Raw genomic sequence first — 19,718 nt, 5'->3', positions numbered from 1 at the left:
TTATAAGTATATCCGAAACAATTATAAACCTTTTCACAGTTTGTTTTCTTGAAGCATCTACTTTTATCAAATGTATTGTCTAGAAAGCAAAGATCTGTTGCTCTCCTTTAATGAATGATTCATATTTCATAAAACCATATTTCTCTCTTAAATGCCTATTTCTACATGGAACTTGAACAAGAAAAGATACTGGGAAAAGTTTACAGAACTTCACACAAGATATTCCAGAATCTGGTTTGGAATAGATGCAAAACTATCTTTTTCCTTTTCCTCAGATGCACATGAGACTGAAGGAGGAACAGGGAATCTGAAGACTCCAGATGACAGGAGAGCTACTTTTCAACAGCCTTCTCGATTTCCTTTCTCAGAAAGTAGATACAAACCTTGTTGGAGACAGATGGTGAGAATATTTTTCCTGCATTCTTAAGGCTTAATCAATGTAATTTTAATATATTTTGGACCATAATTTCTTAGTTATAAATTAGCTCGTAGTCACCAGATTTATATTTTGTGTTATATCTGTGCAAATTATTTCATTAGGCACAGTGTGGTTTAAAACAAAACAGTGAGTAAGATATAGTCTAAGGAGCTTACAGCGAAAGGAGATAAATAAATTTTATCAAGCAGTAGAAAGAAGTTAAATGCCCTAAGAAAGACACGAGAGATTCTTCAGAATTCAAAGGTATAGATTACTTCTGGAGAGGGACTGAGAAGCTTGAAATCAGAAATATTAGTTGCGCTGATGATAATTTGTTTTTACCAAAAACCAGAGAAAATGGACAGTTAATATAAAACCCGAAATAGCAATCTGATTTCAGATAAAAAGTTAATTATTGTTTTGAGGAAAAACAGAAGCATGTTTGATTATTGTGGTTTTATCACAATCTGAGTCAATGATTACTTTTTGAATTATATAAAATGGTTACCTCTTACAAGGCAGATAGTATATTAGCATTTCTGAGATGTGATAAAATAATCTGATTAAGTTACCACAAGTAGGTGGGCAGTACGACAGAAAGAGATGGGCAAGTGGTTAATTCTACTTGGATTAGCACTCCTGTTATCTCGTATAGCTACAGCCTAAATGAATTTGTCATGTCTTAAGCTCTAGCACTTTGCGCTGCTTATGCCTGGACAGAAGCACTTCGAGTAAACTGGGAAAGGACATAGTGATGAATTATTGTGCTCATAGTTAGTTGTGAAGAGTTCACTTTCAATTAGCTAGCTGAAAATTCTTGTTAGAAGAAATCAGATAGGAAATCCTAAAATTCACGGTATTTTAATGGACCCTGATGTTTCTAAAGGGGGATGGCAACTTTGAGCCAGATTTTTTCCTTATTTTATGTGTGAGATGGTGGGCACAGTGCTAATACAAATTCCTGTTTCCTGACTATTCTGAGTATATTCAGAAAACCCAGGGATTAAGTTATTTAATTATTCTTCTTGTTTTTTTTGTTTTAATCATTCTCTTTGTTCTTTTTTGTAATTTAAGTAGGAAAATCTTTAAACCATTGTATTTGTCAAATAAAAGGACTATACAGTTACTAATAATTTTTTGGTTTGCTAGTCATTCCTCACATACTCTTATATTATTTTTTCCTCTAAATTGAGATTTTAAATCGACCAGAGTTTTATTTGTTAAATGCTAAGAGTTCTTTCATTCAGGTATAATTATGTGTTAATGACTGATAGTCCAAAATCTGCTTTTATTATTTGATGAGCATAGTTGTTACTGCGCTCTAATTCTCAACTTTTAATTTTGCTAAAATGAAAATTATAGTCATGCATATTCTTGTGACCCACAAGATATAATTAGTTTGTTGTTCTTAATTTGTCAACGCCCTTGTTTTACCAAGTAACCAACAACCACTTATGACAGTTGGATAAATAAATCATAGATAGCCAGCTGGCAAATTTACATAGCCAAAAAGTTGTCCTTGAAAATGATCAAATTTAGATCTTTTCTCCCAGATAGAAAAGACAGATTATTTTGAGTGTACAATGAATAGTTTGAAAGCATATAAAAATGAGCTATTAGTGATGATCACTTATGTACATTTAAATTTTTTCAAGATTTAAAAAATGAATATATGTTCAATATGTGTTTTCTAAAATATGTTTTGTTAAACAATTCTTTGTTTTGAACTAGAGGTCCATGGTCAAATAAATTTGGAGAAGTTGTTATAATATATCTTTTCAGTAGGCATTCTGTTAGTCAGCCGTTGGATTCTTAGTTTCCAAAGGAGGATTTTTATATATCTCAGAAGACTAGTATTCGATAGAATACAGTTGAAGAGTGTGAATTAATATATTCCATGAGGTTTTACTATAATCTGTCCATTATACAGCTACCCTCCAGAAACAGGTATGTCATATTTTTAAGTAGAGTAATGTTCTTGTGAATGAGAGGCCAAAGAGGGTGATAAGGAAAAGGGAAAAGAATTTGATTCAATGAATATTGCAAATCATATAAAGTATGAAGTGTTTATAAAGCTTCTCCGTGCCTTAGGCCAGATTTCCTTTGCTCACTTGTCAGCTCTGTCTTTTGAAAAAAAAAAACAAAAAACAAAAACTTATCCCATATAAATTACAAAATAAAATCACCTTGTTTAATGTTTTATAGGACTCCATATACTTTCTGTGCTCTTTTTATTTCAGAGTGCAACATTTATTAGCTAATTTTGGTAAGTGTTGGTAATACAAAAAACAGTGACCATCTCAGGTGGAATTAGATAATTGACCATAAATCAGTTTAGCTTCAAATACTCATTTTCTCACTAAGTGGAGTTTTTATTGTTATATCTTACGATTTCTCCCTGGGAAGAGTTCTTTAATGTATATATTTTTCTTCTAGTTCAATTAAATTGTTGGTAACTATTTCAGTAGATTTTATGTCAGATATAGAAATGTCTGTATGAAGACACAAAAATGGCCAGTGATTCAGCTGGTTCTAACAGATTGGGTTACCAGGCTGGTAAGTCTAGTTGTCTACATGGAATGCCTTCCCCAAACTTTACAAAACATGCCTCATAGTAAGGTTTTTAATTTAAGAACTAACACTTTGAAAAAGTGTTTAAACTCCTACACAAGGTTTTCAGTTGATAACATGGTACTGGTGAAACCAAGATCAATCCAGAATCTAGGGGAGTTATTTTAGTTGGAATTAATTCCCATAAATTAACTTGGCTTTCTCAACTGATGTTTCCTTGGTTTTGTGGACAACCTGGGCAAGAAAATGTGGATGCTGGGCTTAAATGAAGCATTAATTAACCAACGTTGCTTCCACTCCCTCTTTAATTTCCTTTCCCACAGCCAGCATTTTGTCTCAGAGTGCATTTCTCATCTGGAGTGTTTGTGCTGGAAGCCTCCTTACTTATGCCTTTGCCTCCACAGCCACTACATTTTCCTAAAACTTCCAATTCACTCCTGTTACTAGTCTGATAAAGTAATTCAGCAATCCCAATAGCATAATGACCATAAGAAAGTAACAGGTCTTCCTTAATCCTAATACACTGTTACAATGGGAAACGTTAGTGTAATTAACATTTTGCTGAACTTGGTGTCTTTAAAGAATTGGCTTTTTTTTTTAAGTCTTTTACCTAATACCTTTAGTAAGCTTTACCTAATACCTTTAGTAAGTTAATGATATTAACGAACATCATTTTGAGAGGAAAATTCTCCACTATACCAAGCCACCATGGCAACTCAGGGTTTTTCTGTCCCATGAAAGGTGGCAAATGAAATAATTAAAATAATTTTAAAATGTGTTGATCAGAGTGTCAATTCACTTTCTCTTCTTACACAGACCCTGGTCGTCTTCACTTAAAATAACTAGGGAACCTGATATTCTCCTTGATTCTCTGCTATGTTTGCCCATCAATCACATGGCCTGCGGTTTGCACATCTGAAATTAGTGTGATTCTAACAGTAGGGTTTATGCCCTTCATCTAGATGACTAGAATTTCCCCATTCTGGATTAGAGATATGCCAGTAATTTTTAAACCCCATTTATTTTCTTTTCTTCATTTACTTGTAGAGAGATTATTGACAGTACTGTCCATGCAAGCTCTAGCATGAAGCTTTTCTCTCTAGTTTACTGCCCCTCTGTCCCACCATCTTGCAGCCTATTCTCCAAGGTTCTCAAAATATCTGTGGTGAAGAACCAGCTTTTGTTTTCACTTCATTTTTTTTTTAAACAAATTACTTTCATTGTATTTTTTAAAAGTTTCTCTCTACAACAGGTTGGATATTAAGAAAAAGACATACAAATTATAAATCCAGATTTTTCATCACTGAATTCAACAGATAACCTCAAATTACTTTATCAAATTCCATAAAACTTCCTAATTACTCACAGTTTCTGTTATTTGAGTAGATTACTTAACATTTCTAAAACATACTGTGTGCTGTTGGGCTTCCCTGCTGGGACTGATGCTCCTCCCACTGCTTAAAGAGAGCCTTTTAACTTCTGTTCCATTTGGCAAAGCCTTGATTATTGCCAGTCAGTTCACATGCCACCTCCATGGTGTGCCTTCACAACTAGCAAACACGTTCCCTGCCTGTCTTCTTCCCAGTAATTTGCCCTTCCATTTTTTTTTTTTTTTTTTTAACTGTGTCCATACCTTTTCTGTTACTAGTATCTCACCATGTTGTGGACTATATTTTTTCTGACAGGATGGTGAGCCTACCAAGGGCTAGTTTGTCACTTAGTTATCCTTCTGTCTTCAGTTCTCAATGCATAGCAGCCTCTTTATAAATATCTGTGGATCTGTTACTTCTTGCATGGTAAATTCAGAAGAGGAGTGACTGCACAAAAATAGTAGATATCTCTTACCCTCTTTAGTCTACTAATTTTCTTTTTTAAAAGATCGTTTTTTTGTTTTTTGTTTTCTTCCCCCACCTGGGTCTTTGAGACATGTCTGCACAGAGAACAGTATTTATCTGGCATTGTTAAAAGTATAAATTGTTGAAAATTAGAAAGTAGAGATATTGTTTGAAGATTGAAACCAAGATTGTGAAGTTCTTGACTCTATGTCAGTAGACTAGCAGCAGTTCTCGAACTTTTCAGTCTCAGGACCCCTTTAGGCTTTTAAATTATTGAGGACCCAAAAGAGCTTTTCTTTATGAGGGCCATATCAACCAATATTTGCCATATTAGAAATTAAAACTGAGAGGGGCACCTGAATAACTCACCAGGTTGAGCATCCAACTCTTGATTTCAGCTCAGGTCATGATCCCAGGGTCATATAGGCCTCCACGCTAAGCATGGAGCCCGCTTGAGATTCTCTCCCTCCCTAAAGAGAGCTCACGTATTCTCTCTCTCTCTCAAATTAAAAAAAAAAAAAAAAAAATTTTTTTAAAGACATTAAAACTGACAAAATATTTAAAACTCAAGAATATACAAGGCTATGTTCCTTTAGTCATTAACACATTATCAGTAACACACATCACTTACTTCTGTGTACATTCATGAGAGAAAGAGACAACAAGCAGGTAACAGGTTGTTATTATGAAAGTAGTTTTGACTTCACGCACCTCCTAAGAGGTGCTTTAAGAATTTTTTCCTTACAGGAATTAACTTGTCTAATTGCCAACAGAGTATTCTCTATTGTTATTTAAATAATGTCGTATCCTACTTTTCGTGTTTGCAGATTAGTAAATTTTTTTTTTAATCTGCAAGGCTTATCATATTACCCATCCTCATATGAATGTCTAGACATAAAATGTGCTGCAAAGTATTACAGGTAGGATGGAGATGCTTACTCAAGGAAAAGTCATTTTATTTGTAGATACTTGGGGAGGTCATCACTAGTTGTGCCCTGTCAGTACCCTGCTTTCAATTGCTAGACCTTTTTATGACCTGTGGACTTCCAAACACTTCTCCTGTGATGGATTCTTCTTACTTTAGGGGGTTTGGTGATTTGGTCATTTTCTTCATGATTTCACAGAGTAAAGTTTACTTCTTCAGGGAAGTGAGAAATATTCCCTTCAGAATCTTTCTTCTTCTCTCCTTTGTTTGACCTTCCCCTCTACTTGCCTCAACCTGATCCCTGATGCTGGCTTTCCTTTTCTGAGAGTACAGTCTGCTCTCTGGCAGATAGTTTCCTGGCTCTAGTGACTCCTGTTCTTTTTCACTCCCTACCCCTCTTACTTTGGCTGATACTCTGTTAAATTCTTTCTGAGGTCTTAGCAGGACAGTCAGTCTCTGAAGTATTTGACGACTCTCTTCAAATTGCACGGGTACTGGGTCTTCCCAGAGAGTTCTGAGATTTCATTGCGTACCTTGTCAGCTGCATGGGGATACCAAGATGGCTGCTGGTTGGGACTTAATTCACTAACAGCTTAATATTCTTTGTACTTGTAGTCTGTTAACTGTGTAATGGTGTCATGGTGTGAACTATAATTTAGGGACTTATCGTTATAAGTGATACACTAGAAGTACAAAGCTGATAGAATGTTGGGGACTTTTTATTTTTTAATTCTGAGTTCTAAACATAGTATACACAGAATAAATGTTTGCTGAGTTAATTTTATTCTCATTAGTGTTGATGGAACTCTTTATAATGTGGGAGCTCCAGCAACCACATTATGGTTTAAGCCAGACATCTGTCTCCTATGGCCAAGGGAAGATACCTTCACACTATTCTGAAAAGTTACATGTTCCTGCCTTAATAGGCAAAAATCCTTACTTGATATTTAATGAAGAGTGTTATTTTAAATGTACAAAATTCAAATCTCCAACAGAATCTGATTCTAACTCGTTGTTAAATACCTCTACAGGAGTTCCTGCTTTTCTTGAAACTTTGTACAAAGCATGTCAGCAAGGTGATTTACAAACCTGGGCTTGAGATATGGTTATTATTTTCATAATTGTTTGATTTAATGTATTTGCTATTAAAATATCCTATTTTATAGCACTATTTATGTTCTACACATTGCTTTCTAAATATTCAGACCAGCCTTTATCGTTTTTTGGAGTTATCTTTTTCTTCAACATTCTTGCCCCTGTCTCATTTGGACCATGTTTTCTGCGCTAGTTCATCTCAGTTTCTCCCCTCCAAGCCGTCAACAACTCTACAACTTTTGTTTTTGTTTTTGACATGCGTTTAATCAGACTATTGCCTGTAACCCTTCCACTGCCCACCAGATAAAGGCCAGCTCCTTGTCATGGCCTTGATTCAAAGTCCTTGGTCCCAATTGCGTTTTCATCCTAATCTCTAGTCACATTGGACCACCCCCCCTTCCTGTCTCACACTCAGCTCTTCCCTGCCTTTGAGTGCTATTTCTGTAACCTAGAGTGGTGCCATTCTCTTCTCCCTGGCCAGCCCTTCCTTGTTTGTTAACCATCACTGACCACCACCTAGGGCACATGTACCTGTGAACTGAAAACCTAGTTACTGCTCACTCTGTGTCCCTAGAGTCCTTTTTTTTTTTTTTTTTTTTTTTTTTTTAACAGCCTTCAGCCACAGCATTCAGTACAGTATATGCTCTTGTCTCCTTTTGCACAGGGACTAAAGAAATGCACACGTATGGTTCACTCTCATATATTGTCTGCTTACTAGGTGTTACTTTACCCTTTTCCTGTCCCATTCAGAAAAGTGTGTCTGAATTCAAGTAAGTGAAAGTGTGGTTGTTACTCCGCATAATATTGGATTTACTTAGCCTATTTTTTTTTAAAGGACCTAATTTGCAACCTACCAAACCTTAATAAACTCTGTACCTTTTACTAAATATTCTCTCCGACTAGTTACGTCATACCTTTTATCTGATGATGACAAATTAACATGTTCTAGATGGAAAGGTAGTTAAAATGCAGTATCCTAAAGACAGTGATATGGCTATTTGTTCCTTCGACTACTTCTTGGCAGCATAGCTACTTAATAAACTTTGAAAACATTGCCAGGGAAGACTCGCACCCAGTTCTTGGTTCGTGCATTGGAGATACTACAGCACAGTAACAACGTTTCACACTGATTTTTTTTCCTAACAAGGCTGACATTGCTTTGTTCATTTTATGTTCCTTTTCACTATTCTGATTTTTCCCCCTCTTAGCAGTGTATCCATCATGTTAGATATAAGAACTTTGTAAACCTATGATGTAATTTTGTTGACCTGTTGTCATTTTAGTAAGCTCTTTGTAATATGCATGAAGTTTGTGACTTAACCAGCTACCGCTTAGTCCTTAAAAAAAAAAAAAAAAGAATTCTAGAGATTAATGTGGATGGAAATGTTTCCTTATTAACCTCTCACTGTGCTACAAATCGAAAAGATAGCAAATAGAGCTTTAAGTTTTACATTCACTACATTAAAATATGGTCAAGAAAAAAAAAATTGACCCAAATTCTTTAATCAGTGTCACGGGAGGTTTGATTTTGAGAACTAATAGCTGCCCCATCCTTTATGATTGCTTGCTTACGTAATTTGTTATGAAAGAATGCTTCTAGGTAAACCGTCTATCCAGAAAGCCTGTGATTTGTTCTGTTCTGCTTAGGAAGGGTTAAGAGGAGACAACATCCTGTCAAAGACCTTGTTTTTAATTTTGCCTCTCACACTGGCACAGATCCTGCTAAGAGCAGCCCAGATTAGTTCGGAAAACCTTTGAAGAGATTTAAGATGTCCTTCAGCTAGTTTGAAGGTTTTTGTCTTGCAAATCCAGTACAAGGGCGCCTGCAGGCATCTCGACCCTTGCTGTGCTGCTGATGCAGCTCAAGGTCACACTAACCCGCCCTGTGACATTCAACAACAACAAAAAAAAATTATGCGGTGAAACTGCTTCAGCGTTTAGCCAACCAACAACTTCCTTTAGTGAGGAACTGAGGAAGAAGTCTTTTTTTTCCCCTCTTTTTCTTTTTTTTGGGGGGGACTCTGTGAATTTTTTGCTGTAGGAAATAATCCCGGATTTATGGTGTGTGTGATGACAAGGTCATTTCTTAATTAGAACACATGTAAAGAACAAAGCTAAATGGCTTCAAAACAGCTTTGTAGTTGATGGAGAGGATTTAAATTATTTAAAGAGATAGTCACCCATGTATGATGGAAGCTGAATTCTAAAGGCATTAACTCCTTCTTTCCGGTCTACTTGCCATTTCTCTCTTTGAATTCTTACGTCTGACTTTAGAAGGTTGAATTCTAAACTAAAGAAAATTTATAAATGCCCATTTTTTCACAATGTGAAACATAATTTATGAATCAAATTCTTGGATAAACTTTTAATGGAGAAGTTTTCTTCCCACGACAATTCTCTCCTAGAAACTTCATCAAATGACTTGATTTAGGAGCTAGGAATTATGAACTTTTCCCTCTGGCAACTGTGATTTATTTCTAATGTGTTAGAGGGGGATGAGTGAAGTGCTTTTTATTGCCTCCCCTTGTCTTCCTCACTCTTACCCATTTGTGATGTAGAATTCTAGTTGAGCAATTTATCCCTGCTTCTTTACAAATTATAGCACCTATCATTCAGGTTTCTCAACTTTCAAAGAATCAGCGTGGGAAGATACATGCTTTTTTCCAAGGAAAATAAGGAGCATTAGTTTAAAATGGACTTTAAGAAAGTTGTTTCTGAACATACGTAACTTTTTCAGAGCACGAGGAAACCGTGTCCATAAACGTTAAGCCATGTTGGATTCCCTCTCCTTTGTGGGCCATGTTTGCCCATTTTTGTTCCTTTTCTGCTGCCTCCCAGTGCTAACTACCAAAGACATCCGTTGGATACAGTCCAAGTGGATTGGCTTTCTATGCTTGAGACTCAATGCGTATCACCTCTGCAGGAGCAAAATAATCTGAGTAGTTTAATGTAGTTGTTTTTTTAAAAATATATATCATATAGAGAAGCATGCATTGCAGTTATTTCTTTATACACAGAATCACACTGTGCAGAGAAATTTAACATCAACATAATGATACCAGCCTAACAGTTTTCCCAGAATTCATACCCAGTTGCTTTCGGAGAGGTATTTCCCAGTAAGTGTGATTAAAGTAGCATAGGGGCAAGTACTTTATGAAGATGGATAATATTTGAGGTGTGATTATTTGAACTGGTATTTTCGATTCCGTGGGCCACACTTAAATGTAAGTGTGAGGGGATAGCATGATAGATTGTATAAGAGCAATTTAGAGTTAACTAGACTTACTGTTCTGAAGGATTTTCTTCTGGTCAAGAAATAGTTTATTTGGGTCTTCCCAGAAAAGTAAAAAGGTATGTATACTATTAGGTAATGAGCATTTTAAAGGATTTGAGGCTTATAAAAAAGAAAATGCCAGAGGGAAAATCTACATGCAAGAAAATGCTTAGCGTGACTCTGTACATCCCTGCCCTTGCCTGGGGTCTGGTATGCCCTTATGTCATGTATGACCCAGGCTCACCTGCTAGTAATTTCTAATTCACTGTCCTAATTCATCGATTTGTTATCACTAATTGTTCTTCATTTACTTCTGTGTAGTTTCCAGTACCTAAAGGGTTGAAAGGTTGCTGTAATTGGCACCCGCAGCTGCTCTTTCTTTTGACAGGGGATAATTTTGCAGCCTATGCTTTGTGTGACAGCTGCCTAATTGGGCATTCTCCCCTTGTAGCAAGCCTGCCTCCTCCAGCCTCCCTGCTGACAAATGGTGGTGGATTATAGATGAGGACACGCTGACCCATTCGACCTTGCTGAGACAGCGGGGAGGGGCCTCCTGCTACTTGAGGGAAGCTTTAGGTCATTTAGAGGACAAGGTCATGAGCCAGGTGGGGAAATGACATGATATCACATGACAGTAGCCTGATGACACGGTCAGTGTGTCAAGGACAAATGCATCAGTATCGATTAAACATTATTGCAATACTTCATTGAAGGCCCCAGTATTTCCTAATTGTTCCTGCTGCATTTTTTTTTTTTTGAAGTAAAGGGAAGAGTGCAGAATAAGACACATGTTTTTTTATCAGTGTTAAAGCATTTGCGTACATGAAAATAGAGCTGGTTTAGGAAGCCTCCTTTTAAGTTTCTTTGATTATGTAGAGTGTTTTGTTCTTAATTGTTTCTTAGTTTGCAGACCCTTGACTATCAGTACTTTTCAGAGTTATTTGAAAATTAAGGCAAGCAAATGAAAATGAGGTAATATGTGTTGTTAAAACATATTTAACAACTTCTGTCATCACCCTACTCAATGATTGGCATACCTTTTAACATTTTGGATAAAAGAAGAAGAAGCCAAGTGAAAATCCTTCATAGAGAGGAACCTCAGCATTGTGGATTTATGAGATCAAAATTACCACTATGCTACCATAATTATAAAGTGTTTATGATGTTTTTTTAAGTAACATTTTAAGACCTGGAAATATTTTTTAAATAGGTTGGGGTTATACCTAGTATAAAAACTTTAAGATAAATGAAAATCTTCCAGACATCTTTTCATTATTGGTAATGTGCATCCTTTTCTTGAAGAAGTGGACTTGAGCTATTTTATTACCTTTTTAAGTTTAAAATTTAAAGAATCTTTGCTGTGTCTGTTAACCCTATGTTAATACCTGAAAGTATAAGTCTATGTACACTGTATTGGATAGTCCAATTTAGAAAAATGCCATGTTTAAAAAACTGAATACTGTCATGCAGAGAATACTGATCATGATCCTCATCTCTGGAAAATCATAATTATTGTTGGGTACTGTTGGATCTAAGCCCCCAGTCCAACAGGAGGTGATTTTATGCTCTGAAATTTAAAAAAAAAAAAAAAGAAAGAAAGAAAGAAAGAAAGAAAGAAAGAAAGAAACTATTAGTGGTAAAGTGTGATGAATTAGTTCACTGAAGTAGACACATCTGTATTTTTGTGGCATGTGCATGGTGTGTGTGTGTGTGTGCGTGCGTGCGTGTGTTTAATTTTGACCGTGCTGTGCATGTGTTAGCTGCTCTCAAGCCCTGACTCAAGCTTGGTGGAGGTTTAATCCTGTGCCCTTGTACACGTAGACTTGATTAGTAGTTGTGGTTATCTCAGCAGAAGACATACCGCCCTCCTCCTAGTATTGGTCGGGACCTGGGCATTGGGGAGTCAAGGCAAAGGAGAAAGAAAAGAGATTTTACATTAGTATTCTATGAAAGCCTTACTGTCTGCAGAACAAATTGATTGCTCCGGTGTACCTGTGCTTGGCACCACTGCTGTGAAAGAAAGGTAGGGTTGTAATCTGTTTTATTGTATTACATATTGTGACACTCCAGGAATATTTAACATGCGCTCTTTCTGTGGCACGTGCTTGAAGTCTAAGTAAAGAAAAAGGAAATAAATGAATGGAAAGTATGCAAGAGCAGTGGGCTACAGCTTTGTTTACTTCAATCCATGAGAGTTCATTCGAATAAGATAATTTTGCTGAAAGCGTCACCGGGAACATAACCTGATTGATAACGAAACCCTGTAAAGTGTTCTGAGGCACTAATCTGCTTCACTGCTTGAAACGTGTCAGACGGAGATGAAATTCAAGCTAATATTGTGAGGATTTTAAGCACAAAATGAGTGGGAGAAGTCATGGAGGACCTAGTTGGTTTAGGAAATGATTTTTAATTATGTTTCAGGGTATTACATCGTTAAAGGTCCTACCTAATGTGGTACAGAGAATGAGAAAAAGAGATTTTCAATTAAAAAAAAAAAGAAAGAAAAGAAAAAGAGGTAGCCACTATACTACATTAAACTATATTAAGGAAATTAAGAAATGTGTTATTTACTTTATTCTTTTACTAGTTTCATTCATTTGCATAAACACTGTACTGTTTGATTCTGTTTTGGGAAATTGAAACAGTTTTTCTAGTTTTTTTTTTCTTTTTCTTTTGGTTTGTTTTTATTTCTGGGAATGTTTTTCAGAGAGAGACTTAACAGTATAAAATTCAGGATTGCTCAGTATGAATTAAATAAATGTTTTAATATTTCACAAAACGGTTGAAATATCTGTGATTGGGATTTGACCCCTTGCCATTTTCAGGCATTCTTGAAATGTTGTAGCTGCACTTTTGAGGTTACATATAAATCTGTACTGTGAAAGGGAGAGGAGATATTCCTCTTGTCCAAGCCCCTTGCCACATTGAACTGCAGGTGCCCTTTGCCTCCTCTGTCCCCATCCTGATCCTTTGATTATAATCGGAACACTTGATTTAGGAAAGAGAGGAAGCCGAATAGCTCACTGATGGAATTAAAGTTGTTTTCCATTGTTTACTTTAGCAATGAAATTAGTATATAGCTTTACAGGTTTTACGTTACATTTCGCTTCTGTAAATATGTGAGTAATTGTTGTGTATATACTAACTTTATCTCACAAAAACATCCTGACACAGAAGATCAGTGTAATCAGAGGTAATGGACATTGGTTTAGACTTGCTCCCCGATACTTTTATAGAAAATGAGTGAATGGAGAAACATGTATTTTAAGCATCTGTTAAATAACAAATACAAATGTACCAATTCCTGACATGATTAAAATTTAAGGTTATATTATCTATAAAGGGAAGGGATGTTTTCAGAGAACTTTTAAACTTGATGGCAAAATGAAGACTATTAGGTAGGTTTTCAGTTGAATGTAAGTCATCAAAATGATTAGTACTGTACTCTTATACACTAAGTTTTGTGGGTTTTTTTCTTATTGAAAAAATGTAAATTGAGATAATGTAAAGGAAAAATAAACCATAGAACTAAGAGCCAGAATATTTTCATTTCTAGAATAAAACATATTTTGAACTTCTTCTACTTTTAATTTTAGTTTTTAGTTTTGTAATTGCTTTTCAAACTGAAAATTTTGGACTCTTTTACCTTTTTAAAAGAAATGAATGATATGCATATATATAATCTTCAGCCAACTCAGAATGGGAACACAGAGGAGAGAATACCAAGTAAAAGAAATTGATATTTATGTTTTCTTGTTGTTGTCTTTTTTTTTTTTTTTTTTTTTTTTGTGGAGAGGGAGGTTGCTTTTTGTTTACCAAAGTACCCACAATTCTTACTGTACCTGGCACATAATAACTGCTCAGTAAATATTTCTTGGTCAAATGAATAAACAGCACTCAACCAACACCCCTTGCCCCCCATACACACAGACTTGTTTTTTTCCTCTGGTCTATTTAGTTTCAGTTTTTGCTGTGCTGATGGTAGTGAGTTTTTAGCGTCAGCTTCTCTTCTGAAAATACTCTGTGTGTTGAAGGAATAGAGATTTATAGCTTTAGAACCAACCTAGGGACCATGTTTATAGAATTGTTTTACAGTTAGAGTAATTCACTGTGCCTCACATCGTTCTTCCTCTGAGCATTAGATGAGCACGTACGAGTATATGAGTTCCTCACTTCAGATCGACTCGTCTTTTTTCCTCCTATACTGGTCTATGATAAGACATTTTCTAAAGCTATGAAATCTGTTTCTTATTTAGATTCTTTTTGCGAATCTAGGCACATTATGCTTATCAACCAACACCAACACGTTACATTGAACATCCAAGAAAACTGCATGTTCACTTTAGTGTTCACTTTAGTCAGAGATACCTAAGCACACTAAATATATGACAAAAACAATGTTTAGCATGTTATCATGACTATTAATTTAGGCCATGAAATGAAAGTCATTCATGAGGACAACTTGAAATATGTGGGTGACAATTCTCTAAGCTCAGTTAATGAGCAAAAGTTTTTATTTGGTGTCCAGCATTGGCTAGGCTGGGACCAGAGTTTTTGCATGGTAGCAACCTCAGAAAGCAGTTAATATAGAGTATGTTTAACAAATGAGAAATCTTATAGCCACAGTAAAATTTAATTCATTCCCAAATAGGATGTATATTAAAGCAAACTGATGTTACATCATTTTATATACACACAATTATGGATTGGTCCCCATGAATGTGGACCCAGTATATTTTTATACTGGAAAGAATGACAAAATACTGAGTATCACTAAGAAAGATATTAAAAACTAAAGAAAAATCTTTATATAAAATTGTAGTGTTTGTATTAGTGTAAATATGTGAATGGTGCAATCACAAATAAATGCATTATGGTCTATTGATATTTAATATTTTATGGCAGTGTTTTCTTTAATAATGTAGTAATTGCTGAGCAGAGAAAGAGGACAGCTAGCATAGACTCTTATTGGGAAGGAACCTCCAAGAGGGGATACTAGCCAGGCATGGCCTCTTTGAAGCATAATTAAATGCTGAATTGCCAAATTCGAGAAATATTCTGATTCAGATTGTCTTCAGAAAGATTAGACTCCTGGGGATGGAGTTGGGGTTTGTGGATGGGTCCCAGCATGTCAGATGGGTATCCAAGTTAAAGACGGTCTGTCCAAAAATCAGTGCCTGACAAGAATAGACTTGCCTTCATATAGCTGGGCTGAGATTCATAACCTAATTTTGTTTCTAGCTGAGAAATGAATAGGGAACTAGAGAACTGACAGAAAACCAAATTGACCACCCATGGAGGCAATGGGGAACCTAGTCAGCATTGGAGGTGTGGTTTGGGGACTTGGCCATCTCAGGCTCAAAATTCAACTCTATATGAAGCTTATAAGTCATAGGAGTTGACTATGGAGCCTTTCCCCCACATTAGTGGGGGAAAGAATTCCATATGTATCTCTTTGATTCAACAGTTGGGCAGAGCTGTTTATAGGCAAACTATTTAACACCTTTAAACCTCAGTTTACCCATCTTCAAAATGGGATTATTATATATCTGCCTTTTGAGCTTATTATGAAGATTAAATGAAAAGACACATGAATGGTGCTTGGACCTTATACATATTTGATAGTTTTGGTGAGCGGGGGGGGGGGGGGGGGGGCTGGTGGTTTGTGTGTCTCAGTGTAAGACAGCCAAGCCCTGTGTAGATGTATTCTTTATGCTACTAATGATAACAGAGGACTTGACTAGTTAACCATAATATGATGCAGTAGAACTGGGTATTTCAAAATGAATGATATAGTCTTTACATCTTTTATATTCAACATGGTAAAGCTATTTATAAACTCTTATTCCTATTTTTTACCTATCAATTTAGTTTCAGATTTCAACATTAAAAAAAGTCTGTAATTTTAATAATATGATTCCTTGTCAAAAGTACATACTTGATCAGTTATCTGAGCTTTATTTGTATTGACTGTGTTAAAATATGTATAAAAACTGTGCATGATTTCAGTGACCACCTTTCCATGTAAGAGTGTAAAACACCTAAGTAGATCATGGCTCTCACTTTAGAATCTAGAAGTTTACCTTTCTTCAAATGCCACTCGTAGTTTCTAGACTCTTCTTTTCTCCCTTAAGTTGTAGAAATTACTTAGCAATCTACTTTTGTAGATTTTTAGGAGACTGGGATGATCTAAGTTTAGAAATGTGAATGCCAAATAAATAGCAATTAATACAATACTTTCTCTGGAAGGCACAGAAAAGAGGATATTAGAAATGCTTTATGATTGATCTGAGTTTAAAGGTAAACTTTTTCGTTGGGTAGTACTTGTAATTTTAAATGAAGTGATTATTTCTTTTGATCTTTATAAAAGCTCATTACTTAAAAATCAAAGGATTTCTTAAAGCATCTTTAGTTGGCTTACATGATAAATTTAAATGATTATATATATATTTCTTATACTGTAAGTTGCTTTTCAGTATAAAAATTACGTGGTCAGAGAGAAATATGTATAGATACCCACTTACTCAGCAAAAATTTAGCGTCTCAGACGTACCTGTGGCAAACAGAATAAAAGTAATCCTGGTCCTTGTGGAGCAATAATTACAGCATAGTACTAGAAGACAGGCATTAAGTACTTTAAAAGCAAGGAAAAGCAAGTAAGCAAAAGTATAAAACTACAGAATGAGAGAACTCCTAAGACAACTGTGTTTTCCTGGGTGCTTTGCTAGGGAATAAAGCCATTGGGAAAGGCTTGTGGGAAAGGAGGTGGACATATAGGCTAAGCTGGGGAAGGAGGCAAAGAAGCAAAGGAAGAGCCTTTCAGGAAGAGGGAACCACACATGCAGAGGCTAGAAGGCCAGTAAGAATTGTCTGTTCTGGCACCGAAGGACGTTTGCATAGCTTGAGTGATGCTGCCCAGTATAGCAGCCATGAGCCATACGCGGTTTGTCTGAATTGAGATGTCCTCTCAGTGTAAAATACACTCTACGGAAGGCCTGACCTGATGAAAAGAATGTAAAATATCTTAAGAATTTTATATATCACAATGTTTTGGATATATCGGGTTAAATAAAACCTGTTCAAATTAGTTTTACCTTTTTTTAGCTTTTAAAAAGTATGGCTACTAGAAAATTTTAAATTACGTTTCTGATGCTCATTGTATTTCTGCTGGACAGCACCTTAGTAGGATGTGATGAGCAAGGGACTCAATGACTGGAGATGAGATTGGGTAGATTCACTGGAGCCAGTTTACAAGGCCTTGCGGACCCGTAGAGGGGAATTCAGACTTTATTCAGAGTGAAATAGGAAACCATTATGGGTTTTTAGCCAAAGGGATTTACCTTTTACAAAGAGCATTGACTACAATGTGGAGAATGTATTGGAGGGGGGCCAATTAGGAAGCTAGTACAGTAGTCCACACATAACACACAGCTAAACTGGTTATCCCAACAGCTGTCAGATAATGTTATATAAAAACTAATCTCTGTAATCATCAATGAGTTTCTCAGTGTTATTTGATAGAATTTCTTAAGCTGTGGATGCAGACATTGGTTTAGGTTTACATGTATAAGAATTTTCTTTCCTCCATGTTCATGGAATATTAAAATTCTCACAAATTTAAATATCGACCAGCCTCGGAGAACACTGTTCATGGAAATAGCAATACCTGAAAAGCCTGTAAAAGGTTTTTAAGAGTTTTGACAAGCCTGAAATATCTCTTAATACTTTGGGGTTCAAGTACTTATTTGATGATTTGATGGGGGCTATTGACGTCATGGGTCTCTCAGGCAGGCACAGCCACCTGTCCAGGAGCCTTGGATCTCAAATTTAAGAAATGTCATCATGCCCAACTATTTTCTTGGTAATCTCCCATCTCTTGTCCCAACTATTTCATCCTCCCAACTATTCTCTTGGTAGAGTTTATTCTCCCTCTTTTGTACGTGAAGAAACTTGAGACTTAAAGTAATTAAGCAAGCTGCCAAGGTTATAGGGTAGTAAGTGACAAACCTTAAGCTGAAACTCAGATCTTTCAGATATGTGTTGTGATTTCCTCTTATCTAAATTGTTCCTTTTATGTAATGTGTGTGTGTATTTGTGCACATGAATGTGAATTAGATTTGTCATTAGTTTTATTTGGCTCAGAAGCTATATTTGTAGTACCACTGTTTAATTATATAAAATTGGAATGATTCATAACTTTGGCTTTTCACTATTGCTTGTACTATTCTGTGGTGGTACACGTTTTGGGTTATTTTTCATAGTATTGGAAAAATGAAGAACATATAGTCTAATTTTGGGTTTTTTAAATTGTTTTTGGTTTTTTGCTTTAGAGGGAAAGATAGAGTTTATTTACTATAGAATCTGCTTCCACTTATGAGTACTTAGAGGATACCAGCCACAATTCTATGTACTTTGCATGTTTTATTTCATTAAATCCTTTTTACAGCCTTATTAGATAGTAACATCATTTCTAGAATCACAGAAAAGTTAATATCTGACTTAAGATTTAAAGCCCAAATCCTCAGCTTCAGTATGTTACCCACTTTTTAGGTATATTTGAAACAATTATCTTCTCAGTATCCATTATAGAGCACTTACACTGTCGATAGTATTTTTCACTGCAAAAAGCAAAGGTTGTTTAAACATTAAGTTTTTAAAAATCACATTTCCTTAGCAAAATTAAAATTGGTCCAAGTTTTATCACTGACAAGGCTGATACTTTTCAGTAAACTAATAGTTTTATTTCCTTTTGTTAAATGAAAACAAGAGACGAAAAATCAGGTAGCACTTAAGTTCCCACTGTAACAGCATAAAAATCTAGCATTTTGCTTGTAATGGATGATCTTATAAATAATTGGATAGTGGAATCACTAGGCCCAATACTGTGGCTAAGCAATGTCCTATAACTTAACGTACCAAGTCCTAGTAGAATACATCTTATATGGTTTTACTTTAGATTTCAGATTCTATTTGTTAGATATTCTGTTAGTTAGGTATGTGGTATTATATAAAAGGTTGTTTAAAATACTTGAGTATCTGGGGCGCCTGGGTGGCTCAGTCGATTAAGTGCCTGACTTTGGCTCAGGTCATGATCTCACGGTTCATGGTTCGAGCCCCACTGTAGGGCTCTGTGCTGACAGCTGAGAGCCTGGACCCTGCTTTTGCTTCTGTGTCTACCTCTCTCCCTGCCCCTCCCCTACTCATGTGCGCGTGCATGCTCGCTCGCTCTCTCAAAAATAGACATTAAAAAAACTTAATAAAATACTTTACTATCCAAAACATTTGCAGTATAGTACTACCTACTGTAGTTTCCACTATGCTATTTGATTTTGGAAAGCATAGGTTTTGCCTGATTAACATAAAATTATATTAAAACAATTATGTAAATTATCATCAATATCTATTAGAGATGTAAGCAGCGCAGAGAAGGGGAGAGTACATTACCATTTCTTAAGGACTTGCTGTGTTGGGTGTTTTATATCCGTTATTTAAGTCTTCACACTGTCTCTGTAGATAAGTTGATATCGTACGTATTAAACTGAGGCTCAGACAGATTTACCCAGAGTTGCAGAGCTAGTGGATGAGCCCCAGTGCTACTGC

General features: G+C 35.7%; 1 protein-coding gene across 1 annotated transcript in view; it reads left to right on the top strand.

The window, feature by feature from the left end:
• Positions 1–19,718, top strand: part of NRIP1 (nuclear receptor interacting protein 1) — a 98,050-nt gene that overhangs the window by 48,609 nt on the left and 29,723 nt on the right. The window contains exon 3 of the mRNA XM_030329365.1: positions 276–400. The gene's annotated coding sequence lies outside the window, so the exon portion shown is untranslated. The remainder of the gene's footprint in view (positions 1–275; positions 401–19,718) is intronic.

The sequence above is a fragment of the Lynx canadensis genome, chromosome C2 (genome assembly GCF_007474595.2).
Source record: "Lynx canadensis isolate LIC74 chromosome C2, mLynCan4.pri.v2, whole genome shotgun sequence".
NCBI lineage: Eukaryota > Metazoa > Chordata > Mammalia > Carnivora > Felidae > Lynx > Lynx canadensis.
The sequence above is the reverse complement of the archived record's forward strand: the minus strand, read 5'-3'. Positions and strand labels throughout refer to the sequence as shown.